This window comes from Akebia trifoliata, chromosome 3 (genome assembly GCF_017979445.1).
Source record: "Akebia trifoliata isolate Shusen 1 chromosome 3, ASM1797944v1, whole genome shotgun sequence".
NCBI lineage: Eukaryota > Viridiplantae > Streptophyta > Magnoliopsida > Ranunculales > Lardizabalaceae > Akebia > Akebia trifoliata.
The window spans coordinates 46895494-46906674 of record NC_141377.1 but is presented as its reverse complement, the minus strand read 5'-3'; the positions used below and the strand labels follow the sequence as shown (position 1 = coordinate 46906674).

Here is an 11181-nt window from a genome sequence, read left to right as displayed (position 1 = left end):
AAGAAACTAATATAGGATGCTTTAAAAAATATGGAGCCCAATGCTAAAAAAGTAACTAACACACTTCAATTAAGTTATGAATGTCACCAAGAGAAATTATATAGTTAGTAAGAGCTATAATAAAGACATGGTAACTAAAAAAACCCAAAATGTTATAAAAGAATCTGAAGAAATCAGCATAAGAGAACCAATTAAAGGGACTACTAGATCTATCAAATATAAAACGAGGAGCTAAAACGCAATACAACAGTCCAATTCACAAGCAAGGAAATTACGAAACAAATGATTGATTCTGACTGCAAAATGACCACACATCTGAAAGTAATATCATGTTCAATGTAGAAATCCCATATTTCAGAAGTCTGACCATTTAAAGAAAGCAGATGCTAGATCTTAGAAAACTACCACTTACAAATGTATCTATGATTGACCATCCTAAATCCAATGCTGAGCTATTTTCCCTTATGTCATTCATTTATGTCATGCACATTTGTATACTCGTTACAAGCTAATCGATGTCACTTCAAACTCTCTAAATAACCTTCATTCGATCTCACTCTCGAGAAAGTAGTTCAAGTACAATTCGTATATCCAAGGCTCATGATATTCCCCAATTAGAAAAATAAATAAATTAAAATTAATCTATCAACTATAAAACTCCATCCAACATAATGTACCAAAAGGTTATCAATGCAATAAATTATCACACCCCAATTCCTTAAATAATTTATCACACCCAAAATAATGATTAAAACACACCATTCAAACATTACAAAGTAGGGGTGCAACTCGGTTCGGGTTGGTTCGGTTTCGAGTAAAATTAGAACCGAACCGACCAAGGTCGGTTCTATTATATTGAAACCAGAACCGAACCGATATGATGTAAAACCGAACCGAACCGAACCGACCTTCATTCGGTTTGGTTCGGTTCGGTTCCATGGGTTGCCAAAAACGTCATCAATAATTAAGAAAAAAAAAAAACAATTTAAAATAAATCTTCTACTGCCATTCTACCGGCCATCTTACAGTCGATGCAAACAAGAGAGAGAGAGAGACAGAGATGAGCCGTCGGCTGTCGGAGTTCAGGCAGCCCACAACCACAGCCACAGTCGCAGCCGCACGCCCGTACAGTCCCACACAACTGCAAGAGAGAGAGAGAGAGAGGGAGAGAGGGATGATCGCCGATCGTCGGCCGCCTGATTTGAGGCTGCAATCGCAGGTGAGCTGCAGCACGCCGCACAGTCCCACACAACTGCGCGTGAGAGAGAGAGAGAGAGAGGAAGGGAATGAGGGAGGGAGGACAGCCGAACTCCGACCGTCAGATTTTAGCCCACAGCCGCAGGTTGGCTGCAAGGGATGAGAGCGACAGTGAGAGTAGAGGCAAAGAACGAGTGGTGTTTAGGGTTTTTACGAAAAAAAAAATTCTTATATGGATTCGGTTTTCGGTTTGGTTCGGTTATATATAAAATCTGAACCGAGAACCGAACCGAATCCATCGGTTCTCCATTTTTTCAACCCGAAACCGAACCATTATCAATTTAAACCGAACCAATCCAATCCAAATCTCACGGTTTGGTTCGGTTCTCGGTTTGAACCGAATTAACTTGCACCCCTATTACAAAGGTTTGGCTCAAATTATTATCTCAACGTTACAAGACATTTTGACACTTGTTCATACAATTCCAGGACTTTTTAACAATTTTGATTAGGCTCATATAACATCTTAAACCCAAAAACCAGAAATCTAGCATATATATATATATATAATATATATATATATATATATAGAGAGAGAGAGAGAGAGAGAGAGAGAGAGAGAGAGCTATTGGCACCCCAACTACTTTATTTATTCTCAACCATTTATTAATTATATTTATTTTTAATTGGGGTGTAATAAGTAAAAGCTGGGGTGCCAATAGTAACTCTCTCTGTATATCAACCCAATTTTAACCAATTTCCCAGACATCAATGAATAAGAAACTGAATAGTATACCAAGGTCCTCCAATTAATACTGATTAAGTTAGGCCCAACTTGCAGGTCACTACATGAATCCGACATAACAGAATCAAAATAGTCAACAGAGAAGTTGGAAACTTCTAACAAGGTTCACAAAGTGTTTGAACGGTATGTACTACTGTGGAAAAATCTAGAGAGTCCAATAATATTTATGTTATACGTGAGTAGAGAACTCTTGAACTAGAGTCTACATATTTCCTAGGATGATTATAGAGTCTAGATAGTTATAGAGCATTCTAAAGTTTTCTGACTACAGAATGACTGTGCAGCTGAAAGTAATATCATGTTCAATGCAATTTCTTTCTGTTCTGTTATATTATTATTATATCTGCTAGATCTAGAGAAGAGATCATCAAATTAGAATTAAAAATCACGTAATGGAATTGAGGGAGATTTCTGTAAATAAAATAATGGAAAAGAGGGGGTACCTTAGTAATTTGGAGAACTGATGGGGGCTCTGAAGAAATTGAGCGTCACCACATACAGGAAGAACAACAGACACCAACTTTCAGTATTTCCTCTCTACTCTAATGGTTTCTAGAAAAAAAAATAGATTAAATTTGATTCGGTATTTGATTTCAGGTTTAATTTGGATCAATAAATTACAATAACAAGGAGTCTTACAAACTACATAGGTAAAGAGAAATGGAGAAAGATCGAAGAATGTTCCATGCATTTTTATCCACCCAAACCCTTGTACACAGGCTTCTGTCTCCCAAAACAACCCATAAATCACTTTTTTTTTTTTGCGGATGATGGAAATGAAGGCTTCTTCTCGTAAAGAGTAGAAGGAGAACGAATAGAGATCTTGAAGGTTCTCCATTAGCTTCTCCACCAAAGACCCGGAATTGGAAATCGAATCCTCTGCGCGCTCCACCATTGTTGGCTAGCAGAAGCTCAATTCGAAACCCTAACTCTCGCCAAAAAGACTGTTAACGATGCCAACTTTCACTGTTTCCACTCTACTCTAATGGTTTCTGGACGCAAGATTATATTAAATTGGATTAGGGATTTGATTTCAGGTTCAAAAATGAACGACAATAACAAGGTGGCTTACATACTACCAATATAAAGAGAAATGGAGAAAAAACGAAGAGGGTTCCGTACATTTTCCTCCGCTTAAAACCTCGCTTCTGTCTACCGAACAACCCATAAATCACTTGTTTCGCGGATGATGGAGACGAAGGCTTCTTCTCGTAATCCGAATCGAAGGAGTAGAAGGAGAACGAATCGTGATCTTAAAAGTTCTCTCTCCATTACCTTCTCCACCAACGACCCCGAATTGGAAATCGAATCCTCTGTGCGCTCCACCATTGTTGGTTTGCAGAAGCTCGATTCCAAACCCTAAGTCGCGAAAGCGACTCAAATAAAGATGCCAAATGCCTCGAAATTGAACTCCAAATGCCCTTCTCTCTCTCTCTCTCTGTCTCTCTCTCTCTCTCTCAACTCTCGTTGCTGTGACTTCTGGTTGGGTACCTATTTGGGCATTTTATAGGGGAAAAAAAGAATCTTGGTTCGGAGTTCGATATTAGAAAGTTAGGTTCGGAAAAGTCCAAAATTATAAAGTGAGGTTTGGGAAGTTGTAATGAACCTCTTGGTTCGGAGTAATTCGAAAATGAACTATAACGTATCTCTCATGCGCTCTTTCACGCGAAGAAAGTTAAAATCGACGGTATGTGCACGGAATCTACTTTTTCTTCGAAGTCCGTTGGTTACTTCAAGACATACGTGAAAATAATTGTCACACGTGGTTATAATTGAATGGAGGATTCTGTTTTCGCACATTTGCAATTCTATTTCCACTAGGGGTGTAATTTGTTCTGACTCAAATCGAGAATTAAATCAAACCTATAGTTTTAGGCCGATTTGATTCGATTTTGAATAAATTACAGTTTGATTCTAGGTTTAGAGAATGGAAAACGAATCAATTTGATTCGATTCTCAGTTTAAGACTTATATAAAATTAAACTAAATCAAATCTTATATAATAAATAACTATATTTATTTATTTATTATTAATTATTTTATGAGTTAAGACATAAATTAGTGATTTTTGTATTGATAAATTAATGATTTTTTTAATGAATACATTAAGGACATTTTACCAAGTAATTCCATAGGTTTAGATTTATTACAAAATCAGATCACTTCTTTTTAATATACAAAAAAAAGTCGAAATTCTCCAATAATACATGTGTAATGATTAAAATACCTTTTTAGTAACTTTTCAATATTTTCAAACTCCTCCGTTGTCTTCAACACTTTAGATCAAACCAAATAAGGAGAAGAACGATATCCCTTTTCATCTCTCTCTTCACCACATTTGATACCCTGGATTGTTTAGAATATCCTCAATAAACGAAGAAGAAGATGGCAAAATTGACTTTTTGCCATGTTCTATATCAAACCCTAATCTTCTTCTTTCTTAAAAAATGAAGAAGAAGATATTTTTCATATAAGAGTTCTTTCTCTTTTCTACCTTTTTCAGACAAAATACCAAGATTAATTGTGTTATGTTTAATTCATTCTTCTAGTTTCTTTCATATTTTTGTCAAATGATAAGTTGTAGAAGAAATCAAGGTTCAATGATTTATAATTGTACATCAAGGTTGTACATATCCAACATTTAAAATCATCAAACTTCGATTGTAACTAAATTTATCTGAAATTTGTAGAAATTCTTTTTAAAAATTAAAATAGAATCTTTTACTTATTACCACCCCAATGTCTTAAATTATTTATCACAGCCCAATTAAATATTAAAACACTCTCGTCAAACATTGAGTTTGGCTCAAATAATGATCTCAACATTACAAAATATTCTAGCACTCATTGAAACAATTCCAGTAGTTGTTTACAATTATGTTTAGACTCATATAAAATTTTAAATCCAAAAAAAAAATTATAAATTTAGCTAAAAAACTATTGGCACCTCAACTTCTACTTATTACACCGCATTCACTTATTTTCATTGGGGTGTAAGAAGTAAAAGTTGGGATGCCAATAGCAGCTCTCAAAATTTATTTGATGGGTGGCACCTTTTATGTGCTTGTATTTCAAAGTTTAAGTTAACACTATGGTAGTAATCTAGGTTCAATTGATTTACATACGTCAAGGTATTACTTGTACGTGTCGAGACAAAATAATAATAATAATATATATATATATTGGGGAGGGGGGTGTAAAAAACTAAAAAATTAAAATAAAACTGTTGAAATCACTCATTTTGTCGTCCTAAATTGAATTTTCAGCTCTCAAGTCGTTTTTCATTCCCTCTTCATAGTTCTCCATCTCTAAGGCAGATTCATCATAGTGTTGACCATTTTAATCTCATTTTGAAGGAGTTTCAACGATTTCCTTACTTAAAATTTATTGTCGAAAATAATTCAGGTAAGAGTTTCTTTTACTGATTCTTAATTATTTTTCTAAAGAAGGATTTTACAATAAATCATTGATTTGACGATTCTGCATACATTTAGAATGATTTTAAAATATTCATCAGTAAAATTAGTGTTGAACCTCATCGATTTAAGTTTTGAAAAAAACCTAGGGCATAATCATAAGTTTCATACAAACCTAGGACTAAATGTTTAGATTTCATACAAATTTTTGCATTATTACGGTTATTTGTATTTTTAGTAAAGATTTGGTAAAAAAAATTTGCTTCCACATTAATAACCAACTTTGAGATTCAATTTCAATGATAGAATCATTGTCGAACCTTAACTCTATAGACGAACCCTAACACTTGATGCATCAAATCGACACATATATAAGTTGAATATGAACTATGATGATCTAATTTTTTATTTTTTATTTTATTTTTTGTGCATGAACACTTTAAGTTTCTTTTTTTTTTTTTGTGGGGGGTTATTGTTATAAATAGGGAAAAGGGATCTCTTTCAATGCAGTGTTCCCAAATTGTTAAAGTTTTTCAAGGACTTGTTTGAAGAGCAGAGAAATAATCTAGAAACAGCATGTTTTGGTCATTTTTTGAAAATGACAATTTTGATGTCAGTTCAAACGTTTATTACGGTTTTGCTATCTATGCATAAACCAATGCTCACGATTACTATTGGCAGGGTGGATAGAAAATTCAAACTAGTTAATAGAGCTATTTTAGGGTTGAAAATGGTGAAAATCATGTCAAGGATGTGCCAGAGGGCCATTAGACCTTTAGGGAAATATTTTTTTTTCCAAAATTACAAAGAGTCTCTAAGCCGAAGATCATGTTAGGCTATCTCTTTTATTTATACTGATTACCTTTTTGTTACCAAATGGTAATAAAGCGGTGCAACTTTAGTATGTAGACTTATTTGATGACTTAGATGTTTTCAATAATTTTTCATGGGGGGTGGCTGTTTATAAAGACCTCGTCGTTGCAATGATAATTGCTTCAGAGGTCATTGAGAAAAAGACTTACAACATATATGGATGCGTTTACGCCTTACAGGTAATTCACTACATTTTTATGAAACCTTTCTAGACGTGAAGAAGAAGTGAGAGATGAAGTAAAAGAGAAGAAGAAGAAAAAGATAAATGATTCGACACCTTTAGGTGGGTGAAATAAAAAATTTATGTTAATGTATGGTCAAAATCTTAGATAAAGTTTTGTCTTATATGGGCTAACAATTTTGGACTGAACTGATTTTTTGTGAGGATGATCTCTAGGAGATTATCCTTACAAAAATCCAGCCCATTCTGAAGCTTTTAACCCCATGAAAAATGGTTACAAACTAACAATTAAAAATTGACAATCTACGATTCTTCAACTTATAAATTAGGGTTAGAAATTTCAAAATAGGCTGATTTTGTATGAGAATGGTTTCCTCGCCATAGAGATCATCCTTACAAAAAAATCAGTCCATTCCAAAACTTTTAGCTCATATAAGACAAAATACTTTGACTAGGACTTTGGCAAAAGAACGCTACCCATATTTAATAGGTGTGTGTAAATAATTATTTTAAAGTTAAGGTGGGTATCGCAAAAAAGTGGGTGAATGAGTCATTGTGTTGTGTGCAAATAGCCGCTCCCTGAGAAGATAGGTGAGAGGATGATGAAGTCCTTAATGGAGGTAAACTTAATAAAAAGAATTGATATTAGTCATAACATTTTTTTAATACTTTTCATGCTCACTTACCCTATAAGTGAATCTTTTGTTGTTTAGTGTACACAATTATCTTGACAAGTGACTTCTGGGTATAGATTTGATATTTTTAGTTGAGTTGTGCTACACTGACAACCTACAACACTTTCAACCGCAATGTGTGTATGTGGAGAACCATCAATTTTCCTTGAGTATACAATTCTCATAGCTCGAGAAAAACACAAGGTTTGTATGCATTGCCACATCATCAGTGCAGTGTGAGGGCAATATTGTAGAAAGTCAATCTAGCATTTCTCTTTGTAATTTATTGAATCTCAACCGTTAACTTGGTCATGTTTTAATTCTCAAGTCTATTATCTTTGTGGCGTTAATCAAATTATTATTATTTTAATTATTTTACTCATCAAAGATTACCATGATGTTGATGGACCCAATGAAGTGTGCATAGCAACTTTTTATTTTTTGTTGCCAAGCCTGTTTTTAATGAGTTCAGTAACTTGGTTTTGGCAGAATTTAAACTCAGGTCTCTGGTATCATCACCCAAAGTCTTTACCAACTAAGTTAGCTCACACCTACAGTGTAGCAACTTTTTATGTAATGGAAAAAACAAATCAGTTTTTTTTTTTTTTTTTTTTTTAAGTTTTAGAGGGAATAATCCATTAGTAAGGTTTCTGTCCATGATCATACTAGTTCTCCACTCCATTATTCTTAAATTAATCCTTTATATTTTAGTATTTACTTATGGTGGGGGCAAATACAAATCATCCTGCTCATGTCACACATTAACCAAGAGATTTACAAGAGCAACACATCGACCGCCCAATTTAGAAGAAAATGAAGCCTATTAAGTGTAAAATTGTGATCCCGTGAGCTGAAAAACAGCAAGTGTAGCCCTCGAGCGAAAAACCCCATGCGAAGAATGATTGCATGCATGCCTCTCAATTAAGCACACAACTTGACACTGAGTAAACTAGCCTGCTTATCAAGTTGATTGTGACACGAAGCTGCCATTTGGGATGGTACTTCATGAGATTTTAGGGACTGGCATGTACGTGTCACCATCCATGGGGACGATATGATCGAGGCACCATATATGGATTTGTGAATATAAAATTAGGTATATAATGGAGGGAAATGTGTACAATTTATGCTAATTAACCCTTATACTAATTTTATTTTTTTTTAAATTACTTGATCGTCAAATTATATTTGTAGGATCAACTACGCGATCAGAGATTTCAAGCAGCATCAGCTAAGAAAGATATCGAGAAACAAGGATTGAGCAAAATAAAGCGCCCACACCTATCAATGCCACTTGGCTTTCTACAAGATTATGAGTGGCCTTCAACTTTTCAATCAGATAAACTTGTACCCAACGATTGCCATGAAATGTTTACTTTGCAAAATGTAAAACAACAATTAGATGGTGGAATTTTTTGTGTCTTGTGATTTATCATATTAAATAATCTCGGAGGTTGCAACACCACATAAACCCTTAGTCTAGTGTCTATGACTTATTGAAGGCATCAGTAGTATAAAGAATCAGGCCGATTTAATGATCTAATCCACCATTTTTTATATGGCTCAATGATCAGATGGCCAATGTTGAAAATTTATCCTAAGTTCAGATAAATTAATGCATGTAGGTGTAATGGCGTTAACATGAAATCTCAACACCACCGCCATTGAGGGCATTTTGGATGTGATGAAAAATTCATATTAATGGATTGAAGTGTTACGGGAGTAATATTCGTAAAACGGAATTCAATCAATTCGTTCTCTCTTTTGAAGTTTAGAGAGGGAGCCTCTCGTTTTTTTATGGAAAAGTTGTTCCCCGAAACTTAGTGCTAAGGGTGACAGAGAACTCTCAACTCCAAGTCATGTGCAACCAATCCGACGTATTTCCCTTTCCTTTAATATGGAACTAGGCAACCATAGTCTTTTCATTATGTAGTGTGTGTGATTATGAAGAAAAATAATAAGAAGATCCTATCCTTTGAATTGAGGAGTGTCGACCACGGTATATAGAGGAGGATTTACAGTGGGGGCACTTGCCCCCAGGGGAATTTTTGAAGTCTATAGATTAATGAGTTATTGTGATAGATATTAGTGGCAGATAATAAAATCCGCCACTATTGCCCCACAAAATATTTTTTCACTATAAATTGCCCCCACAATTTTTTTCTACTCTTAGTTGCCCCCACATGGGCAAAATCCTAGCTTCGCCTCTGATGGTATAGTTTATTTGAATTGAATGGGAGATGACTTCCGATTGAGATAGGAACGACGGATTCACTATTAATGGTGTCATCAATCTATATGATCATTTTCAATTATTCGTATGTTGACACACAAACCCTTGGACCGTGTAATTATTTTTTTTTTTAAGTAATCAAGGGGTTAGGCAGACCACCAGACCAAGATATATAAAGGAAAAAAACAGCTACAGCATGTAGTACAAGCAACACCCTTGCATCCTCACTCACAAGGATATCTAGCTCTCTTGGGGTGGGGGAGGGGGAAACTCGCAATAAAAGCTTGAATTACAAAAAGAAGTCAAGTATTCAGCTACTCTATTAGTTTCTCTATAACAAAATGTGAAAGAACAAGAGCGGAAAGAAGTACTAAGGATTTGGATGTCTTTCACAAATCTTCTAACCTCGTCAAAATACAATCGATTGTGATGGATGAGTCATAAGAAACAATGATATCAAGTATACCTTCTCTAGCAGCCAATTCAAAACCCTTGAAGATTGCTTGAAGTTCAAGGAAGAGAATGGAAGAAACATTATAGCCTTCAACAAACATTTTTAAGGACCCTACCATCTGCATTTCTAAGCACAGCTCCCATACCTTTCAAAGAACCATGATTTTAGAGATCATAGGAAATCCCAAATTCCTATTGGTCCACATGTATTGAAGGCACCATCAATTAACAAAAATACCCATATTACCAACGTTGAGATGCTTCAATACAGGTGGACTAATAAGAATGTGGATATCAAAAATTGCATCCCCTAACAAGTATTTATTTTGACAAAATTTCTCATCACACTATTCACTTTGAGGGTAATTTTGTAAATTAGGGATGCTATTCAATACAACATGCTTATGAGATTAGTGGATCTCGGATTTGCAAGCAATTTTTTTTCCGACAAGAGAGGAAGTTGAGAAATGTGATCGGAACCTGGCCCTTCAATGGAGTTTGCAATCCTTTAAAAGAACTACTAAACAAACCAACAAAAAGAAATGTCTAAAAATGGCATGATATCGTGCTTGGGGTGTGGCAGGAGGGGTTCAATCCTCCACCCTGGGTTGATCCGCGATCTAAAAAGAAAAGGAAAGAAACTAGAGTAAAACATAAAGAGAGATTTACTAGGCAAACCTATATTTTGCAATTTTATTACAATAACTTTCTTACTTTATCAAGTTCGTTACTGGGATAGACCTTACTCTATGAATAAACTACGCATGACTAACTTAGTAAGACATAAAATCTTAAGAAGGGTCGCTGGCCCACATGGACTATGAAATTAGCAATCTAACGCCACTTCCTTCTAAATTTCATGGAAAACTCAGATTCAAAAGAAGAAGGAAAAAAAAAAACCAACAAACAAACATTTTTTAGTTTGATCGTAGGTTTTGAAATTGGATGGTTACCAAATTCCCAAATTTAAAATAAAATTCAAAGTTGAAAATTAATTTTTTTTTTTCAAAATTCTTAGAAATTTGTCTTTAAAATCCTATGTCATCAAATCATGTTGTTGGATGTCATAAATTGATGCGATTAGAATTTATTTCTTGGTATGTTAAGTAACAAATTAACCATATAAATTTATAATTTATGACATGGATCCTATTCCAGGATTTGCTCCGTAACGAACGGTAAAAAGTGAGGTTTGGTGGGTAACAAACTTCATAAAGTAAGGTTTTCTTGGAGTTGTGAGAACTCCAAAGGAGTTTACGTAATAAAAGTGCAAAACTTAAGTCTGCCAGGTAAATCTCTCTTTAAAAAACGAAAGGAATGGACCCGTGACATGTGTGAAAATCGTGTTT

The 11181-nt window shown here is 34.6% G+C and overlaps 1 long non-coding RNA gene across 2 annotated transcripts; it reads right to left on the bottom strand.

Moving 5' to 3' along the window:
* Positions 1 to 684: 684 nt before the first annotated feature.
* LOC147407433 (uncharacterized) lies at positions 685 to 3483 on the bottom strand. Of its 2 annotated transcripts, XR_015176798.1 has the most exons (4): positions 3125 to 3483; positions 2642 to 2994; positions 2446 to 2554; positions 685 to 1347 (listed from the first exon to the last, which is right to left on the bottom strand). It is a non-coding gene; the product is annotated as an uncharacterized LOC147407433 (long non-coding RNA). The 2 variants fall into 2 exon arrangements; XR_015176797.1 differs by lacking the exon at positions 685 to 1347 and having other exon boundaries at positions 1867 to 2554; positions 3125 to 3482.
* Between the last annotated feature and the right edge of the window lie 7698 nt (positions 3484 to 11181).